Source organism: Pteropus medius, unplaced genomic scaffold (genome assembly GCF_902729225.1).
Source record: "Pteropus medius unplaced genomic scaffold, Ma_sr-lr_union100, whole genome shotgun sequence".
Lineage (NCBI taxonomy): Eukaryota > Metazoa > Chordata > Mammalia > Chiroptera > Pteropodidae > Pteropus > Pteropus medius.
Window position 1 is genome coordinate 987714 of NW_024341895.1, and position 18671 is coordinate 1006384.

General features: G+C 47.0%; 1 protein-coding gene across 4 annotated transcripts in view; it reads right to left on the reverse strand.

The window, feature by feature from the left end:
- ARHGEF18 (Rho/Rac guanine nucleotide exchange factor 18) overlaps positions 1-18671 on the reverse strand; it is an 81099-nt gene that overhangs the window by 39470 nt on the left and 22958 nt on the right. Inside the window, exon 1 of one of the 4 annotated variants that reach the window (XM_039858226.1) lies at positions 13444-13593. The exons of the other annotated variants lie outside the window; for them this stretch is intronic. The gene's annotated coding sequence lies outside the window, so the exon portion shown is untranslated. Of the gene's footprint in view, positions 1-13443; positions 13594-18671 lie in introns of those variants that run through there. 4 annotated transcript variants of the gene reach the window in all.

The window sequence follows — 18671 nt, forward strand, 5'->3', positions numbered from 1 at the left end:
CTCAACGTGCTGTTCTGTGTGACCATGAACGACCGAGAAAGCGCTGAGTATCGATTCGGGGGTTACAGAGATTTTAGTCAGTAGGTGAATTCGTAAATATGGAATCCACAAATGATGAGAATTGACTATAAATGTTTACTTAGAGAGGAAACTGCATGCAGGTGGAGATCTCTGTGTTGTTCATTATTGGCACAGGGCCTGGTGAATGGTGGGTGCTCGATCAATATTTGCTGAAGGAAGGGAGAGAGGGAGGGAGGGAGGGCATGTCTGGGAGGTACCTGGTCTGGGGTATGTCAGAGGAGAAATGAAGGGGACAGAAGGGCAGGGTGGAGGGAACCTCTTGTGCAGGAGGTTCCGTCGTGGGCCTCAGGGGCCCTGGGAGTTTTAGAGTTTATCCTTAAAACTGAACACACAGAAAGGTTTATTTCTGTTTTATAGTTTATCTACAGGAAGGTTTATGCACAAGTATTGATCGGATCTGTCTCTGTGAACAGTGGCTGCAGTGTGGGGAGCGGACTGGAAGCGGCTACAGGTGGATATGGGGAGGCAGAACCTGGAGGTAGAGGGTGCCAAGACCCAACATGAATGACCAGGGAAGGGCAGACTCAGGCTGGGCAGGGGAGAGGTGGCGAGTTCCATGGGAGTCACATAAACTGCTCATGAAGACTCAAGGTGATGGCAGGTGGCAGCTGGACCTGGGAGTGTGGCACTCAGGACAGAGGTCTAAACAAGGGATGGAAATTTGGGCATATGACAGTACCTGAAGCCAAGGGACAGACGAGATTCTGGGACAGGGAGGCTGCTTTGCAGAGAGCTGCCTGGGGACTGGATGGGGTAAGACATGTCCTTAGGGTCCTTGCTTTGTTGCAAGTGGTCTTTGTACCAGAAAAGCCAATTTGCATGCATTTTTGGCGGGGAGAGGAGGAGGAGGAGGAGGGGAAGAGGACTGCGACATCATAACCACTGGCTCAAACTATTATTACTATCAACTGAAATCTCTAAAATGTTTTCTCACAGGCTGTCATCAGGTCCTAACTGTCCACCCTGTATTTATACAGATGCTTATTTAGACCAGAGGTTCTCATCTTGGGGTGATTCTGTCCCCGAGGGGACATTCGACAAAGTCTGGAAACATTTTTGATTGTTACTATTGGTGGGGAAGATGCTGCTGGCATCAAGTGGGTCACCACCAGGGAAGCCGCCTGACGCCCTGCGATCACAGGACGGCCCCCGCCACAGGGCCCAGGCTGGGAAATGCTGCCTCAGACCCAGGCACAGGCTTTCAAAAGTCCGTCACACTGAAGTCCACCTGGCTGGCTGCAGCCAACCCTTTTAGCCCCTGAGATTTTGGGGTCTTGACTCTGACAGGACATGAAGGCCACCCCTTCAGTTGTCATCTCCAGCCCCTACACCTCCGTCTTTCTAAATTCCATGGTGAACAGCCAGTTGGGACTGAGCAGAGGAGGGAGCCCAGGGCGTCTCCCTCTAAGGTGACACTAGTGCACTAATTAATGCCCTTGGGGAACTTTCATCCAACCAGTTGTGAGCTGGCTAAGGGATAATTAGCTGAGAATTATCTTAATATCTCTGTGGGCTTCTCTTCCTGGCCCCCAAGCACACTGTGGGGTACCTGATTAGATGTTTCCCACTTCCACACGGTCCACCTGTTTCCCTCATCTACTGGACGAGATATCCCACCGCAGGCCCGAAGAGGAAGTGAGGGAGATGTGACGCTATCGATTACTTCCGAGTGATTCATGCTGGCTTTCAGGCTCCTGGCTGCAGCTGCCTCTCTAATAACCTCATTCTTCAGGGTGACAAAAGGATGACAGCGAGTGGGCTGGTCTCTAGCGGGGAGACTGCACTGTGCCCGTTCTGCTTCCTTCCCAGGCCTGCGACCACACCTACCCGATGCCAGCCTGTTGGTGGTATGCCTCGAGATGTCAAAGACCGTGGGTATCTGAGACCTGCTTTTAAGGTTTTGCAAGACCCTATCATGTCAGATGCAACGAGTGTGGAGAACTCTTGCAACTTGAACTCCACGATAAAAAAGAAAAATCCAATTCAAACATGGGCCAAGGGCTTGAACAGACATTGCTCCAAAGACATACGAATGGCCAATAGGTGTGTGAAAAAATGTCCGACATTACAACTCATTAGAGAAATGCAAATCACAACTACAATGAGATGCCACTTTCACATCCACGAGGACGACGTAATTTTTAAAAATGGAATGTAAGCAGCGTTGATGAGGATGCAGAGAAACGGGAACCCTCACATGTTGCCGGTGGGAATGTAAAACAGTGCAGCTGCTGTGGAAAAGTTTGGCGACTCCTCAAAAAAGTCAAACACGGAATCACCGTATGATCCAGCGATTCCACTTTTGAGTATATTCCCACGAGACCTGAAGGACAGATATCTGCACACTCATATTCATGGCAGCATTATTCACAGTAGCCAAAGGGTGAAAACAAGCCAAGTGCCCATCAGCAGATGAATGTGGCTGTACTATGGAACAGGCGTCAACATTAGAAAGGAAGGAAATGCTGACATGCTCCGTGCCATGAGTGAGCCTTGAGGACCTGACTGAAACAGGCCAAACACAGAAGGACAGATACTGTGTGATTCTACTCACAGGGGTTCCCTAGAGAAGTCGGATTCACAGAGACAGAAAGTAGATGGCTGGAGCCAGGGGCTGGGGGACAGGGATGGAGAGTTAGTGTTTGATGGGGAAAGTGTCGGTTTGGGAAGATGAGAAAGTTCTGGAGACAGATGGTGGAGATGGATGTCCAGCAGTGTGAATGTACATGTAAAAATGGTTATGAAAAATTTAAAGGTCCAACCAGTGCTGCAGGAGACTTGAACTTCAGAGTGGCTGCTCTTCAGCCATTGGAGACCGTGGACTGAGATTTTCTCGCATGAACCTGACATTCCCCGTGACAGAAGGGAAATGCAAACCGGCCTTAAGAACTTCTCTCGGCTTTCTCTACTGACAACTGCCTTGAGTGACAGGACACAGCAGCGTCATCAAGAGACACAGGGAACTCCACAGGGCTCTACAAATGGCCTGGATGGTCTCTGCCTCTTGGCAATCATCCCTCAACACTCCCTTAGCAATTGATGCGGATGGTTAATGGAAATATGGGAACAAAATCTGCTCCGCTTGCTGTTTCCAGTCATAATGATGAATGAGTTTAATGACTCTACAAAGGGCCAGGCAGAGGCGTCACTGGAACTTTTTACCAAAGGTGATCTGTTTGCTGGATTTCACACTATTTCCTGGTGTCAGGAAGGAGCCATCTTCAACATCATTCACAGGTAGTTCAGACCCAGAAGAAGGCATTTGCTTTGTGAATAAGTATTTCACATGACTCTGGGCACAAGGCCAGATGCTGAACAGCAGGGGTCCCAGCAAAACAATTCCGCCCCCCACCCCCTACCCCGCATGGCCTCGCCAGGAACGGCTGCAGGCTTTCCTCTTAGGAACTTTAAAAAAATTACATTACTTCAATTGACTGTATAGAAATCAAGATGATGTGACTGAAAAGCATTTTAATGAAAATAACTGATCTTGAAAATATTAACACAGGTGTGGCTACTACATATCTAAAATCTTCCAGAAAAACCCCAACAGGCCTTATTATTACTTAAAAAAAAAAAACAAAAAAAAACAACAAAACCTCCGATGGAGGAAATAAAGAGCAAATGTTAGCAGAGGTAGCTGTAAAGAGGGCAGAGGAAATCAAACACTTGACGGAGGCCAGTGGGTTTCTCTTTCAGCAGATAAAAAGCATTTTGTTAAAAGCGGAAAGCAGAAAAGAAAAACACGCATGGACAATGCCAGAAAAAAAACCTGTTTGCTCTCAATGGCCTGGGAAATTATTCAAGGGCACTGGATTTCTGTAAAAAGACAGGTGAAATGGTATCGGGGTTTGTGAGGCTTAAGACCCTCCCTGCAGGGAGCTCCTAGTGAAAAATCACACCTGTGAGGAACTCCTGACCCCTTAATTGTGTTGTTCTTCACCAAATTTACAAGATCAGAGTCACGGCCCTAGAAACCGAACAGTCAAAATCAGGAGTCTACTGCAGGGGTTGGCAAACTATGGCCCGTGGGCCAGCCATCTGTTTTTGTAAATAGAGTTTTACTGGAACACAGCTATGCTCACTTGTTTCCACGTGGTCTGGGGCTGTTTCCCTGAGTAGTGGCGACAGGTGACAGTGGGTATAGAGTGCAAAGTCTCAAATATTCACTATCCAGCTCTTTACTGAACAAGTCTGGCGATCCTGGTCTACTGTATCTAATTGGTTTGTTCGGGGAGGGTGCGGGGGTGGGTTACTATTCCCAACAATCAAAATGCAGCTGGCAGGGCTCATGGGAAGTTCCACTTTTAATCTCTGACACCAGGAGGGAATGGAATAAAGGAAGCAGCCAAGTGATTAACCGTGAAGTCATTACTGAATTCCAGAGCCCTGAAATAGCCTATGTTGGTAGCAAACAGGTTCGAGGTAGGTTTCTGAGTATCTCGAGATCCCTACAGCCCTGAGTAGGCTGGCTGTAATGATAATGCAAGTCAGCAGCCTGCTCCTCCTACTCTAGGAAAATTCCAGAACCTTGAAAGACCTTCATTGGTATTCCTTCTCGAACTGCAAAGGTGTGAGCTTGAATATATTTTACATCTCATGTCTCAAGGTCAGGAAGGAAACAAAGTCATGTCCTTATGTAACCTAGGTGCACGGCTAGGCAGAAGGAACATCATTTTTTCCTCTCTGAATCTACAAAACTTTTGTATTTGATGAAAGTGGTATTTTAATGTAGGAGGAAGGAATATGTCATATAATAGAGTACAGGCAAACAGCCAAACATCTGACAGACGGTAATATCAGGCATCTATTTATATAATCATGTGCCATATACATTTTGGTGAATGATGGATCAAATATACGACTGTGGTTCTGTAAGACTGTAATGGAGCTGAAAAATTCCTGTCACCTAGTGATGTCGCAGCCATCATGTCATAGTGCACGCATTCCTCGCTTGTTTGCGGTGATGCTGATGTAAACGACCCCACTGCGCTGTCAGTCGTATAAAAGTGCAGCACGTACAATTATGTATAGTACGTGGCACTCGATAATGATAAGTGACTCTGCTGTACTTGTTATTTTAGAGTACCCTTTCTACTTATACAAGAAAAGTTTGTCACACCAGCAGCAGCAGCCTCAAACATCTCGTTTACCACATCTCTTGATCACATCATTTCTCTCGATTTAATCTCATGCTGTCTTATAAATTTAGTGTGGCGGAAGCATGCAGTGTGTATAACATCTACAGTAGTGTATACCGCAGTGCACAGTCACGTCCTCGGCCTTCACACTCACTCACCTCTCACTCACTGACTCACCAGAGCAACTTCCAGTCCTGCGAGCTCCGTAAGTGCCTTATACAGCAGCGTCATTTTTCTATCTTTAATACTATATTTTCCCTGTACATTTTCTATGTTTAGATACACAAATGCCACTTTGTTACAACTGCCTGCAGTATCCAGTGCAGTGACATGCTGTACAGGCTGTAGCCGAGGAGCAGTAGGCTAGACCACACAGCCGAGGTGTGCAGCGGGCTAGACCATCCGGGTTCATGTCAGTGCGCGCAGCGCTGTGATGTTCGCACCACGATGAAACTGCCCGACGACGCACTTCTCAGGACACGTCCTCGTCAAGTGGTGCATGACTGTACTTTATAGTCACAGGGGATTCAGATTTAGAAGCTTTTCAAGCAAGAGCTTTTCAAGCAAGATTCTCCCTAAGATCTCCTCTTTCCTCTCTTCACTTACTGGGTTCCCAAGAGTGAGCCCAAGTTCGACACTTATTTTAACTTTAAAATATCTGAAAATAACTATGTGTTGCAAAGAAACTAAGAAATAAATATCAGGAACCTATAAAATTATTCTCATTTACAAGCCACCAGAAATGGAAGGTTCTTTTGGTGGGTTGAATAGGATCCCCCAAAATTCATGTCTTCCCAGAACCTGAGAATGTGGCCTTATTTGAAATAGGGCTTTTGCAGATGTAATTAAGAATCTCATGGTGTCGTCCTGGATTTAGGGTGGGCCCTAGGTCCAATGACTGGTCTGCTTACATGAGAAAGGAGAGGGAGGTTTGGACACGGACACACACAGATACAGAGGAGACACAACCACACAGAGAAGGCCAAGTGCACATAGAGGCAGTAACTGGAGTGTTGAAGCCACAGCCAAGGAATGCCTAAGGCCACTCTCTAGAAGCTGGAAGAGGCAAGGAAGACGTCTTTTCGAGAGGCTTCTGAGGGAACAGGGCCCTACGGACCTTAATGTCAGCCTTCTCGCCTCCAGAACTATGAGAGAATACATTTCAGTGATTCTAAGCCACCCGGCTTGTTGTAGAAACGTGTTACAGCAGCCCTAGGAAACGAATAGTTCCTCGAAAGTCAAAGCTATTAACTGTGTTGCCAAGTGCTTCACCTTTTTCTAAGCATTTTCCTACTGAATGGTGTGCTGGGATCCCGAGGTGGTTTTGACATTGTGGACTGTGGCTCATTTGTGAGTTGGGAAAACAGCTTCTCATGAAATAAAAAAGAACAGCAAATACCAGAGTCTATAGTGAGTAATAAGGATGTGTGTTGTTTGGTAAAACTTTGTATACCATTGTGTGTGTGTACGCTTAAGGGGTCACTGTGTAAAGCAGTAGTTTTCATTACGGTTGGTCACAGTCAAAATGAAACACACCCACTTAAGGGACAGTGCTAAATGGAGTCCCAGGAGCCCCCGCCTTTGGGCTCAACTATAAGGTGAACTTTCCAGACCAACCCTAGTTTTTAAAATCTCCAGGGACAGGCATGCTCAGTGTTTGGTTAGTTTTCCCACCTAGGAGGCCTTCAGATTTCACCTTAACTCTGTTTCTGCTTATTTTCCGTTGGTCCAACTGACTCCGTGTTTACTGGACTGCGCGGGTGGGACCCGAAGGCCGAGGCCGAGATGCCCCTCAAGCACGGAGTCAGGGTGGGAAACTAATCAACACCCATCGGAGGGGGCTGGAGCAGGTCGACCGAGGAAACAAGACACTGCCCCCGGGGCAGCCTGTGCCCACCTCTGACATGGCCCACGCCACTATTCCTTTAATGTTCATGTTGTGACAGATTAAAAAAAAATAGCTAGATTCGGGCTACCACATGGATGAACCTTGAAAATATTAAGAAAACATTAGCACAAGAAGCCACATACAAAAGGCCACATACTGTAGGATTCCATTTACAGAAATTTGTCCAGAATAGGCAAATCTATAGAGATAGGAAGTAGATTCATGGTTGCCAGAGGCTTGGGGATGGGGAAGTGGGGAGCGAATGCTAGTGGGTGTGAGACTTCCTTTAGGGGTGATGGGACTATCCTGGAATTAGACAGTGGTGATGGCTGCACAACTCTGTGAATATATTTAAAAAACACTGAATTATACGCTTTAAAGGGGTAAATGTTATGGAATGCAAATCATAACGTCCCAATTTTAAAAAGCAGCAGCAGAACAGTCGACTCCGTGGACACAGAGCTCTCCCTAGCCAGTGGGGAGCTGGAGGGCCTTCCCCTTTAATTGGAGCTTTGGAACATTCTAGAAGAACAAGAAACACTGAAAAGGTTTTAGCTCCCTGATAACAGGCCAGGTGGGGCTAATGACAAACTTAAAAGCACTAATTTAGAAGATGTGACTTACAATTGTTCCTCAAATTTCTAGAGCAGACTACTATGGTCGCACTTCATTTTTAAAAACATGTTTATTTATGTATTTATTTTGCTAATGAATTTATATTTTTAAAATGAAAAAAAAAAAAAAGAAGTTGTGTTCACTGTTGCAAGAACACAATAATCAGTTGAATGAATAAATGAACGAATAAATGAACACATCCGAACACGGCTGAGCGCTCCACAAGCAATAACACTATGAAATGAGTGTTGCTGTGCTGTTAACTTTATAGACAGGAAATTGAGGATTAGAGTTTGAGTAGCATCTCCAATGACCTGAGAGCTCTCTGCTACCACCTTTCTGTTCATGGTGCTCACGGGTGTGCGTGTGCATGCGCGTGTGTGCAGAGAAGGGGGCATGGCCTCCTAGAGGCAGGCCAAACCCTAAGTAAAGCCTACAGTGTCAGAAGCTTCCACGGTAAAAGGAAGGGCTGGGAAAGGGAGGCAAGGTGGGGCTGGTGGGAAGCCTGAACTTTGAAGGAATGGAGATGAAAGCGGGCATCTGAGTTTCCTATGGCTGCTGTAACAAATTACCATAAACAGTGGCTAAAAATAACACAGATTTATTATGTTACAGTTGTGGAGGTCAGAAGCTTAAAACGGGTAGGCAGGGCTGCAATCCTTCTGGAAGCTGTAGGGGACAATGTTTCCATGCCTCTTCCAGCTTTCAGAGGCCATCTGTACTCCTTGGCTAGTGGCCCCTTCCTTTATCTTCGAAGCCAGCAGTGTAGCACCTCTAACCTCTCTCTCTGACCTCTGTGGCCATCATCACATCTCCTTCTCAGACCTGAGCCCTCCTGCCTCCCTCTTATAAGGACCCTTGTGACAGTGCTGGGCCACTTGGATAATCTAGGATCATCTCCCAGCTCCAGATCCTTAACTTAATCAGACCTGCAAAGTCCCTCTTCACATATTCGAAGTTCTCGGTGGTTAGGCAGTCGGGATGTGGCTCTGGGGGACTATTATTCTGCCAACCACAAGACCAACGTGGTGGGAGAGGCTGACTATAAATTATAGAACAGAGGAGAGACGCAGACGTCCCTCCAGTCTGTGAAACCACGACTCTCCACACGTAATGTACTGTAGGGGGACAAGGGTGGCCGACGCCTGCTGGGAATGGACAGAGCAGCCCCGGAGCTACAAGGACATGGAAACTGCTGGACTTACAGGAGTCAGACCCCCGCGGCTTCCGCCTCCTGTTATGTGAGCACAATAAGCAGATCACTGCTCTACTGTCGGGCTGACTTCATTTTCATTTCTGATGGATTCTGCATCACTAGCTGTCAGGTTCTCTGCCTCTCTCCTTCCTCCCTCTATAGGCACTGACTGCTTTCTAAACTGTGCTCGCTAGCCTTCTGCCTTGTCCCCACTCCATCCCAAAGCTCTAGTACCCCAGGGTCCCCGGTGGCCTGTGAAGAGCTACTCCTCCCTGTTCTTGAACCCTGAAGACCTTGGGATGGGGTGGAGGTGGAGGGAAGAGACCCCTAATCCAAGGACAGGGAACACAGCTTCCTCCTCTCCAATGCAAGATAAATTTGAGACGAGTTCCTAACTGCTCATCTACTAGCTGTAGGGGCCAGTGATGCTCAAGGAAGAGTTCAACTAGCCGATGACCACAAGCCCATCATCTACCTGTGTCACACTCACCCCACGCTGTCAACTAAGACCCAGCACATCCACCTTTGAACAGATCCGAAGTGTGACCTCTTTCCGCACTGTTTAGATCCAAGGTGTCCCCCAGTGGGCCTCCCTGTCTCCAGCCTCCGCCCTTTCCAAGCCATTCTCCGCCCATTGAGGGAAATAGCCATAAAGTCCTGCACGGTAACACCCCAGCCTATAAAATGCCATTTCGGCTCTATCTGATTAACTGCACATTGTTTCCTGGCCCTGAGCTTTCGCACACACTGCTCCCCGGTGCCAATAGCTGCTGGGGAGCGGCTCAACCACCACCCGTCAGGAGGGAGAGGGCTTGCCTGCCTGTGCCTGGGCTATGCCCATGCTGAGATTCTGACCTGCATCTCTGCCTTAACCCCTGTCACAATGATCAGCACAGAGGACTTTTTAACTATCTGCTACATGGCAGGGACCCAAGTCTATACTTGACTTTTCGGAAAATAAGAGTCTATTAATGTCAATGATCCAGCCTCGTACCCTTTATGTTGGCGAGCTGTCCCTTTTTCTTTAGGGTTGTCTGACCTTTATCCCTTGGCCTCTAGCTTCCCAATCTCAAACCAATTCTTATAATTCTGTCCCACGCCCACAATGCTTTCCACTAGCTTCTAGTTGTCCTGCCCCTCCCCCTTTCAACAGCTTTGTTCAGATGGAATTCACATACTACACCCTTGTAAAGTGTACGATTTGATGACTTTAGTACATTCAGAGTTGTACCTCCATTACCACAATTTTAGAATACTTTTTAACACCCCAAATAGAAACCCTGCACCTTTTAGCTGTCATCCCCCATGTCCCCCTCCCTCCAGCCCAGGCGGCTGCTAATCTACTTTCTGTCTCTATGGATTTGCCTGTTCTGGATATTTCACATGAACAGAATCAGACAACACGTGGCCCAATGGGACAGGCTTCTTTCGCTTAGCATAATGTTTTCAAGGTTTGTCCACATCGTAGTGTGTATCAGAACTTCATTCCTTTTTGTGAGTGAATAGTATTCCACTGCATGGATAGCCCACCTTTTATTTTTCATTCCCCAGGTGACGAACATTTGAGTTGTTTCCACCTTTTGACTACTGTGAATAATGGCCTGATGAACATTCGCATACCCATTTTTCTGTGGACCTACGTCTTCTTTTCTCTTAGGCATGTGCCTAGGGTAAAATTGCTGGGTCTTACGGTAACTCTATGCTGAATCTTCTGAGGAACTGCCAGGCTGCTTTCCAGAGTGGCCACACCATTCTACAGTCCCAGCAGTGGTGCTGAGAGTCTCAAATTTTACATCTTCCCATCTCTTTAAATTCTTCGAGTGGGAGCACCCAAGTGGATCCTGCAAAGGGTCACAAGGACCCGCCACCGATCTCCATATCCTGGCATGATGAAAGCCACAGAGCTGACTTACTGCTTCGGCACTCAACGATGCTGGTAATTTGCTCTAAATTGTGTCCGCTCGGTTACTAACCACACTTCACTCTTGTGAGGGGACCAGTGAGTACACTAACCCCCACTGTGGATGACTTTGTGATTTTTTATTCTTTCCAAACTCAATTTCACTCTGCAAATTAATCTTGGCAAATTAGAGTTATCCATACACAGCATTTAACTGCCCTTGTGTGCAGGATCCTGCTGGATTCTAGCCAAGTAATTTGCTGTGGTTCTTTCCTCCCTCCATCCCACACTGCAACAGATGGGCATCTGCCTAGACCACCTCTCCGTCTTGCCTTTCTTGCCTCCTGAAACCCACCTTGAAGAATAACCAGCTGATAAAATGTTCTAGAATTAGATGGTGGTGACGGTGAACTGTTTAGTATGGTGGTGAACATACTAAAACCCACTGAATGGCACACTTTAAAAGGGTGAATTTTATGATATGTGAATTGTATCTCAATAAAGCTGTTATATTAAAAAAAGTGATGAGTTTAAAACATAACCACTACAATGTGTTAAACCTGCAACTCTCTAGTCAGTCAAAACTATGAACCTAAGAACAAAAGCAGAGAAGCAAGCAAGTTGAATTTAGTTTACACCCAGAGCAATTTTAACAACAAAAAATGAGCACAGCTGCAGGAGTCCTTTTACTGAGATCTCTGCGAGCACATTATTTTAATCAGTTTGTCCCCTCCCCCATCAGCCACATTCCTCCTCCAAAAATGGAGGCTGCTCAGGAGCTGTGACTGGAACTGTTTTGCACCTGGAGAGGGTTTTCAAAACATCGCAGCTTTTCACCACTTTCAGGGGAAATGTAAAGTTTAACTAACAAATAACAAAGAAACAACCGGTGGCTGAACTTACTAAAGCTCTCCCGGCTTTAAATTACATAAGAGAGCTGTGATGAAAATGTGTAAAAGTCATAGATGGAATTTGAAGAAATGAAAACAGGCCCCAGGATGAGTGAGGAAGAATGAAGGAGACCTTGACTTAAGGATCAGAAATATGCTAAACATGTAGAAGGTAAACACCCAGGGAGGCACAGCTGGTGACCACAGCCCTAGTCCCAGGGCTGGTGACAAGGGAAACGCTACAGGGCATAATTGCTACTGTGTGACAGGAATGAAAATTATACTGTGGCGTTTGCCAGAAACAATGTAGGTGCCACTGCTACTTTCAAAGTGGGGGATATTCTCAAGTCAACTTAAAGAAAGAAAAGAACCATAGAATCTCGAAGGTATGCCATTTAAAAGTGAAATAAGCTAATCAAAAGCAAAACAAAATATGTTTACAAGAACTAAATTTATCATGCCTTCCAGATGCATGCTTTTATTTGCTTTAAAACAACTTTTTTTTCCTCTCAAAAGGGCTTAATTCATAGAAATTACAAACTCTTGTCTGACCCAGTCCAAACAATCAAGATGCTCAAAATTGCCAGACACTGTTAGCTGGAATGTCAACCCAAAAACACAATATAAAAATATAGAGCATGCACATATGCACAAAATACAAAACATTTATTGAGCATTCACTATTTGCCAGGCACTTTGCTGTCCACCTTACACATACTGTTTCATCAAATCCCCAACTAATCTTTATTCCTGCTTTAAAGATGGGGAGACTGAGACTTAGAGAGGTTACATGGCTAATATGTGGCAGAAACTAGGGCCAGAACTCATATCTGATTTGACACCCAAGCCTGAGCTCTTGACACTTCTCCATATAGCTCCAGGATTAATCATTCTCACAGATACCTGCAAAATCATCGCCAAATCGCCCTTGGCCATGGAGCTGTTCATACTATCTCTTTAGTCAGCCAGAAGGGTCCTTCGACCCTACTGGCTGGAGTTCCACTCTCCTCCAAAGAGGCAAAGGGGGAAAGTCGTGTTCTTTGCTTCCGTGGTAAAACTTCAAGAAAACTTTTTACCCTCCGGGCCAGCCATCTCTTCTACCGATCTCGACAGAGCAACAGGTGAAAAAGACAAGGTTGCCGTCAGCTACGACAAACCGTGCAAGAACCAAGAGCCTCTCATTTCATCTCGCAACGAAAGCAGCACCGCACCATCTAAATTTGTCCGCAAGAAAGAAACTGGTGAGCAGAGTAAAGGAAGACCCAAAGTACACACACACTTTGCAGGGTTTGGCTATCCAAGCGCTCACTGGCACAGAGGACCTCTGCTCCGGAGAGTGAGTTCTCCACGGAGTACCACGGTGCTGGTTATTGTTATAATTATTATTACATTCCCGGTTCCTGCCCCAGGTGTCTCTGAATCTGGAGCCAGATGACCTTTCCCTCCGGATCGAGGGGAGGCTGCACCGCTCAAGGGCTGGGAGGGACTCAAGTGGGGCTGGCCGACATCGCTTGCACCTCTGCATTCGCCAGAGACCCCATGCAATAAAGGGATAGCCTAAACTGCAGGACCGGCCCGCCAGCTTGCAGGAGTCCACCCGGGCCCCGCTTGAGGCCAGGCGGCCCCAAGGGTCCCGTGCCCGAGGCCGCCCCCGAGGCCCCACGGCTCCTTCCCGGGGCCCGAGGCCTCCCTCCCGAGTCCCGTTCTCCTCGGGCCGGCCCCGCCGCCCTCACCTTGGCCCGATTTCCCGCAGGCTGGTCGCTGCCCACTGCTCTGCCAGTCTCGCCACCGCCTCCGTTGCCCGGTCTCGGCGGATCCACAGCCGACCGCAGCGCGGAGCCGGAAGCGGGAAGCCGCAGGACGAGCCGCGCATGCGTAGCCCCGCCCCGAGGGCGGGCCAGTGGGTGTGGCCCAGAAAGGGGCGGGACCTCGCGGGGCCTCGCGGGGCGATGGGTTCGCGGCACTTTGCTTCCAGCGGGTCCTGGAGCCGCGGTGCAGTGTGTGTGCCCCACCTGCGAAACGCAGGTATTGATGGGGGCAGTACTTGCGATGACATAGAGCAATCTTTGAGGCAAGGTCAGCAAGGGGTAGGGAGCATTTTGGGGAGAAGTCAATGGGTCCCTGGGGTATCAGCGGCGCCGAGGAGCGAGTAGGAGGAATCTTGAGGGAGATCATTGGGGTTGGGAGGTACTTTTGTGGGATCAACGGGCGCCAGGATGATTAGCGGAGCGGGGCGCTCTGGGTGGGTTGGACAGCGGGGCTAGGGGAGGTCTTGGAGGAATCAGGGGTGCCTGGAGCAGGGCTTCAGCGGGAGCTTGGGGACTTTGGCGGGGTTGGGGGAGAGTCTGGGAGCAAGAAGTCTAGGAGAGAGTGCAAGAAATGGAGAGAACAGGTCTGTCACCTGCGAAGAAAGGGCCATATAGACAGACTACAGGTAGCACTGACTAAAAGTCTCGGACATATTATATACTTCTCAGGTGGTCCCAGACACCCCAAAATAAGTACCATCTAATACCCTGAACATATACCCGACACCTAGGCAGGTGCAGTCAGATACCCAAAACATGCTTTCAGGCACTGGCAAATAGGTCAGACACCCCTGTAGGTCTGTTAGATATCCCAATACTAGCATTCAGAATCTGAAAAACATTCCAAATATCCTCAGAATACCAGACAACTTTACCCAGGAGCCAATAGACCCCATGCAATAAAGGGATAGCCCAAACTGCAGGACCGGCCCGCCAGCTTGCAGGAGTTCACCTGGGCCCCGTGCCCGAGGCCGCCCCCGGGGCCCCACGGCTCCTTCCCGGGGCCCGAGGCCTCCCTCCCGAGTACCGTTCTCCTCGGGCCGGCCCCGCTGCCCTCACCTTGGCCCGCAAATGGGCTTTTGGACGCCCAGAAACATATCAGAGACCCTACGCAGGAACTTTTAGGGACCCTCCCAAAACACAAACCAAATACCCCCAATACAGATGTGATCACATATCCCCAAACAGGTGTTCAGTATGAAACACATGCCAGACACCCCCACACAGATGTTCCTAGATACCTGTAGACATGCCAGATGCCTCCTGCAGTGCCAGCACCTCGTCAGGTACCATGAGACATCCCAGCCCTGAGGCTGCTTGTCAAATCCAGGTCTCCCCACAGGTGGGGCCATTGGCAGTAACCAAGAGTGGAGCCCAGTACCACTCACCCAAGGTTCGAGCTGGTCCACCAGGCCAAGGTCTCCCCAAATCAAACTCAATTCAACACACAATCTCTGGTAAAGAGCCCTCAGTTCAGAAATGGGGGGAAGGGGATAGAGTCCTCAAGTGACCTACTTTCAGTTTAAGTCTAGTCTTCATGGACTTAAAAGCAGCATGTCCAGGGAACTGGAGAATCCAGAAGTGCAAGGACATACTTCATTAGACACCTCACCCTGATTGAGGTTAGAAGCCCCAACACAGATCCTTTTGAGGTCTCAGTGGATCAGTAAATGTTCACTCTCTGAATTTCTATGACTTTTGGATTTTGTCCCAAATCAATGGGAAGCCATTGGAGATTTTAAGCAGGAAGAGTGGCATGGTCTTTATTTTTATAGCCACCTTGGTTATGGAAACATTCAGGTGAAATATTTCTCCCCTAAATGTGAAAACTGACTTTTTCAAGGAGCCTGGCAAGGAGAAGTATCATCTCTCTTTTACCCACCCAACCATTCCACATTTATTGAGTTATCATGCACCAGGAACTCTGCTAAGAGCTGGGGAGACAGTGGGAGTGTAAGTCTAAGGCAGCATTTCTCAGTCTTGGCATTATCGACAATTGGGCTGGATAATTCTCTGTTATGGGGGGCTGCCTTGTGCATTGGTGCATGTTAAACAGCATCTCTGGCCTCTACCCACTAAATGTAAGTGGCACCCCCAGTCCTGACAAAAAAAAAAAAATGTCTCCAGACATTGCCAAATGTCCCCTGTGGGGCAGAATGGAATGACCCTTGGCTGACAGCAACTGGCCTAAGAGGCACTGAGACATTTATGCAGTCATCCAATACAGGCTTCCTGGGGAAGGTGGACCTGTGTTTTGTTTTAAAAGGTAAGAATTAGATGGCCCAGGGAGTTCCAGGAACAGTGCTGAATGAGCAAGTCTCAGGTGCTGTGCATGGGCTGCCACGAGACTTTAGGGTCACTGGGTGGCAGAGCCTGGGTGGCTGAATAGTGGGAGAGAAGGGTGGAGGAAAGATAGGCGGGGTTAGACCATGAAGGGCCTCAAAGGTCAAAGCCAAGAACTAGACTGTCTGGAATGGTGTTCCTTTAGCTGGGCTGGTCTCTGGGAAAGCAAGTCAGCTTTACCCTGGAGACCCACCTTCCGTAATTACTTGGAGAGTGACTCATTCCCTGTTCTGTTTAACTTACTGTGAAGCTGTTTCCTCTAGGGATAGACGGTGACATGTGGCTTTGAGTACCTCAGATGGTAGGTAGGCTTGTGGTGAGTTATACCTGGGAGGTGCATGCTCTCAGCCCGTTGGGAGTGAGACATAGCTGTTGTGGCCTCAAGTGCCTCCTTAGGCAGGTGTGGGGGGCTCTGGGCAAAGCCCAGGGTTAGGGTCTATAATTTAGATGCTAGCTTTGCCCCAACAACAACAACAACAACAACAACAACAACAAATAAGAATAATGGTGATTTAGATACTACTATTGCCCATGCATACCAGGCACTATGCTAAGTGCTACTCACATCATTTCTTTTACACAAACTCAAATTTTCCTTGATCTCAAGGCTTGTCTCCAGGAGATGGAGCTTCATTCCTGCCATCCTGAGAGTAAACCTGATTGAGCGACTCATTTTTATAGAGTATGGTAGAGAAAGAAAAATAATAACCTGGCAGGTGTTACCCTACCCAGGTGATAACATCCCCAGGGGTGTCATGTCCATAACATTTGCCCCCTGATATGAGACAAAGGTTCCTCAAACCCATAACCCCTGCCTCATTATGAGAAAAATATCAGACAAACCTAGATTGGGGGACACCGTACAAGACACCTGGCTAATACTTCTCAAGTCTGTCAAGGTCATGAACAATAAGGAGAGACTGAGAAGTTGTCACAGACCAGGGAGATGGGAGAGGCAGGATGATTAAAGATAATGTAGTATCCTCAGCTGGATCCGAAAACAGAAAGAGAACCCTAATGACGAAAACCAAAACCCAAAACAACCTGGTGAAATCTGAAAGTGTTTGGAGTTTGGTAAATAGTATTGTACCAATGTTGGTCCCTAAATCGTGACCAATGTACTGTGGTCATATAAGATGTTAATGTGAAGAAACTGGGTGAAAGGTATGAGGGGAACTGCTCTGCTCTCTTTGTAAATCTAAAATTTCTAGATGTGGTTACTCAATGGTTTATGCTAACTACGGAAAGCAATCAGTAACAGTGTCACAATTATACCAAAGAATTAAAGCCGATCTTTAATATCTGGTTTTTGGCTGGTAAAGTGTACTGATAAGAAGCCAGTCATAGAATTTTAGGCTTTTGTAGAAGGAAAGGACTCATTGCAAAACATTTTTTCAAGTCAGAATGCTCATATCTGATCCAGGAAAAACATTTTTTGCCTGATTTAGAATTACTGGTAGCTTATTTTAAACCAGGAAAAAACAACTGAGCACGAGTTTGCTGTTTTAGAGCAGTTTGTGAAAATATGGTATAAAGGTGTTTTCATTTTCTTGTTATTTTAAATATTATCGTACAGAGCTGTTATTAATGCCATTTTTATGGGAAAACCTTAAAAATCACCCCCAGATATTGACAATAAGCACATCGAATAACAAAATGTCTTTGCTATATTAAACTTTTGCTCTTCATACATCTGTAATTTAATTTTCTTTTTTTCTCCATGCCTTTTTTTTTAATTAAAAATTATTGGGGTGGCATTGATCAACAAAATCCAATAAGTTCCAGTGTCTAATTCAACAGTATGTCTCATATATATTGCATTATGTGTTCACCACCCAGAGTTAGATTTCCTTCCATCACCTCATGTCTCTTTTGTTTTTTAATTGAGCTATTTATTTTCCTTTAAAATATAAAATTTTACCTTTGGTACAACTAAAAATATTAAAAGATTATTTTATGATTATTATTATTTAAAAAATCAAATGGCGTGATGTGGCAGTGGGTTGGTGATCAGGGGCTTAGGCTTTGAGCTCAAACCCTGACCGTGTGACCTTGGACAAGAACGAAACTCTTTCGGGCCCCAGTTTCCTCATCTGGAGAGAGGGCAGACACTAGTGCCGATCTTAGAGAATCGTGGTGATGTGTTAATGGGGAAATCCATTTAAAGCGCATTGTGTTTGGGATATTGTAAATGCTCGGTGGTGAGACGTTACCCATTATTATTATTATTTGTGCACAATCTTCTGTGACTGTAAAGTGACGTTCAAGAAATTAGTCCTCGTTGGGACCCTGGTCTTTGAAGGTCGTGTGAAAGGGGTTTATTGACCTGCTGACTATGGTAAGTCACTTTCTTGGGTCTTCCTTGCTGCAGGGTAAACTAGCTCAGGGGTGAACTTTTTCTGTCAAGAGCCCTACAGTAACTATTTCCAGCTTGCGATCACACGGCAAGATACTTCACCCTGCAGCGTGAGAGCAGCCGCTCACTTATGTGACGTCTATGGCCGGTTCTGGATCTTTGGCTTCCCTTCCTTCTGCCAGCCTCGCACCTGCCCCTCGAATCAGATGCCTGAGACAGGGTTCTGAAGCCTTGATCCTGGACCCCCAGGAAGGCCCCCTGTATCCAGCAGACCTCAGAACTCTCAGAAGAGCAAAATCAGGAAGTCACCTGCTGCCTAAAAGGACTTCAGAAAAAAAGAAAAGAAAAAGGGACTTCAAGACATTGAAGTTGTGAGTGCACTTTGCACTTTGCAGAGTGCATGCCAGACCCGGCTGAAGACGGCTTGTGTGTCAGAAAGCAGGTTGGAGCTTGT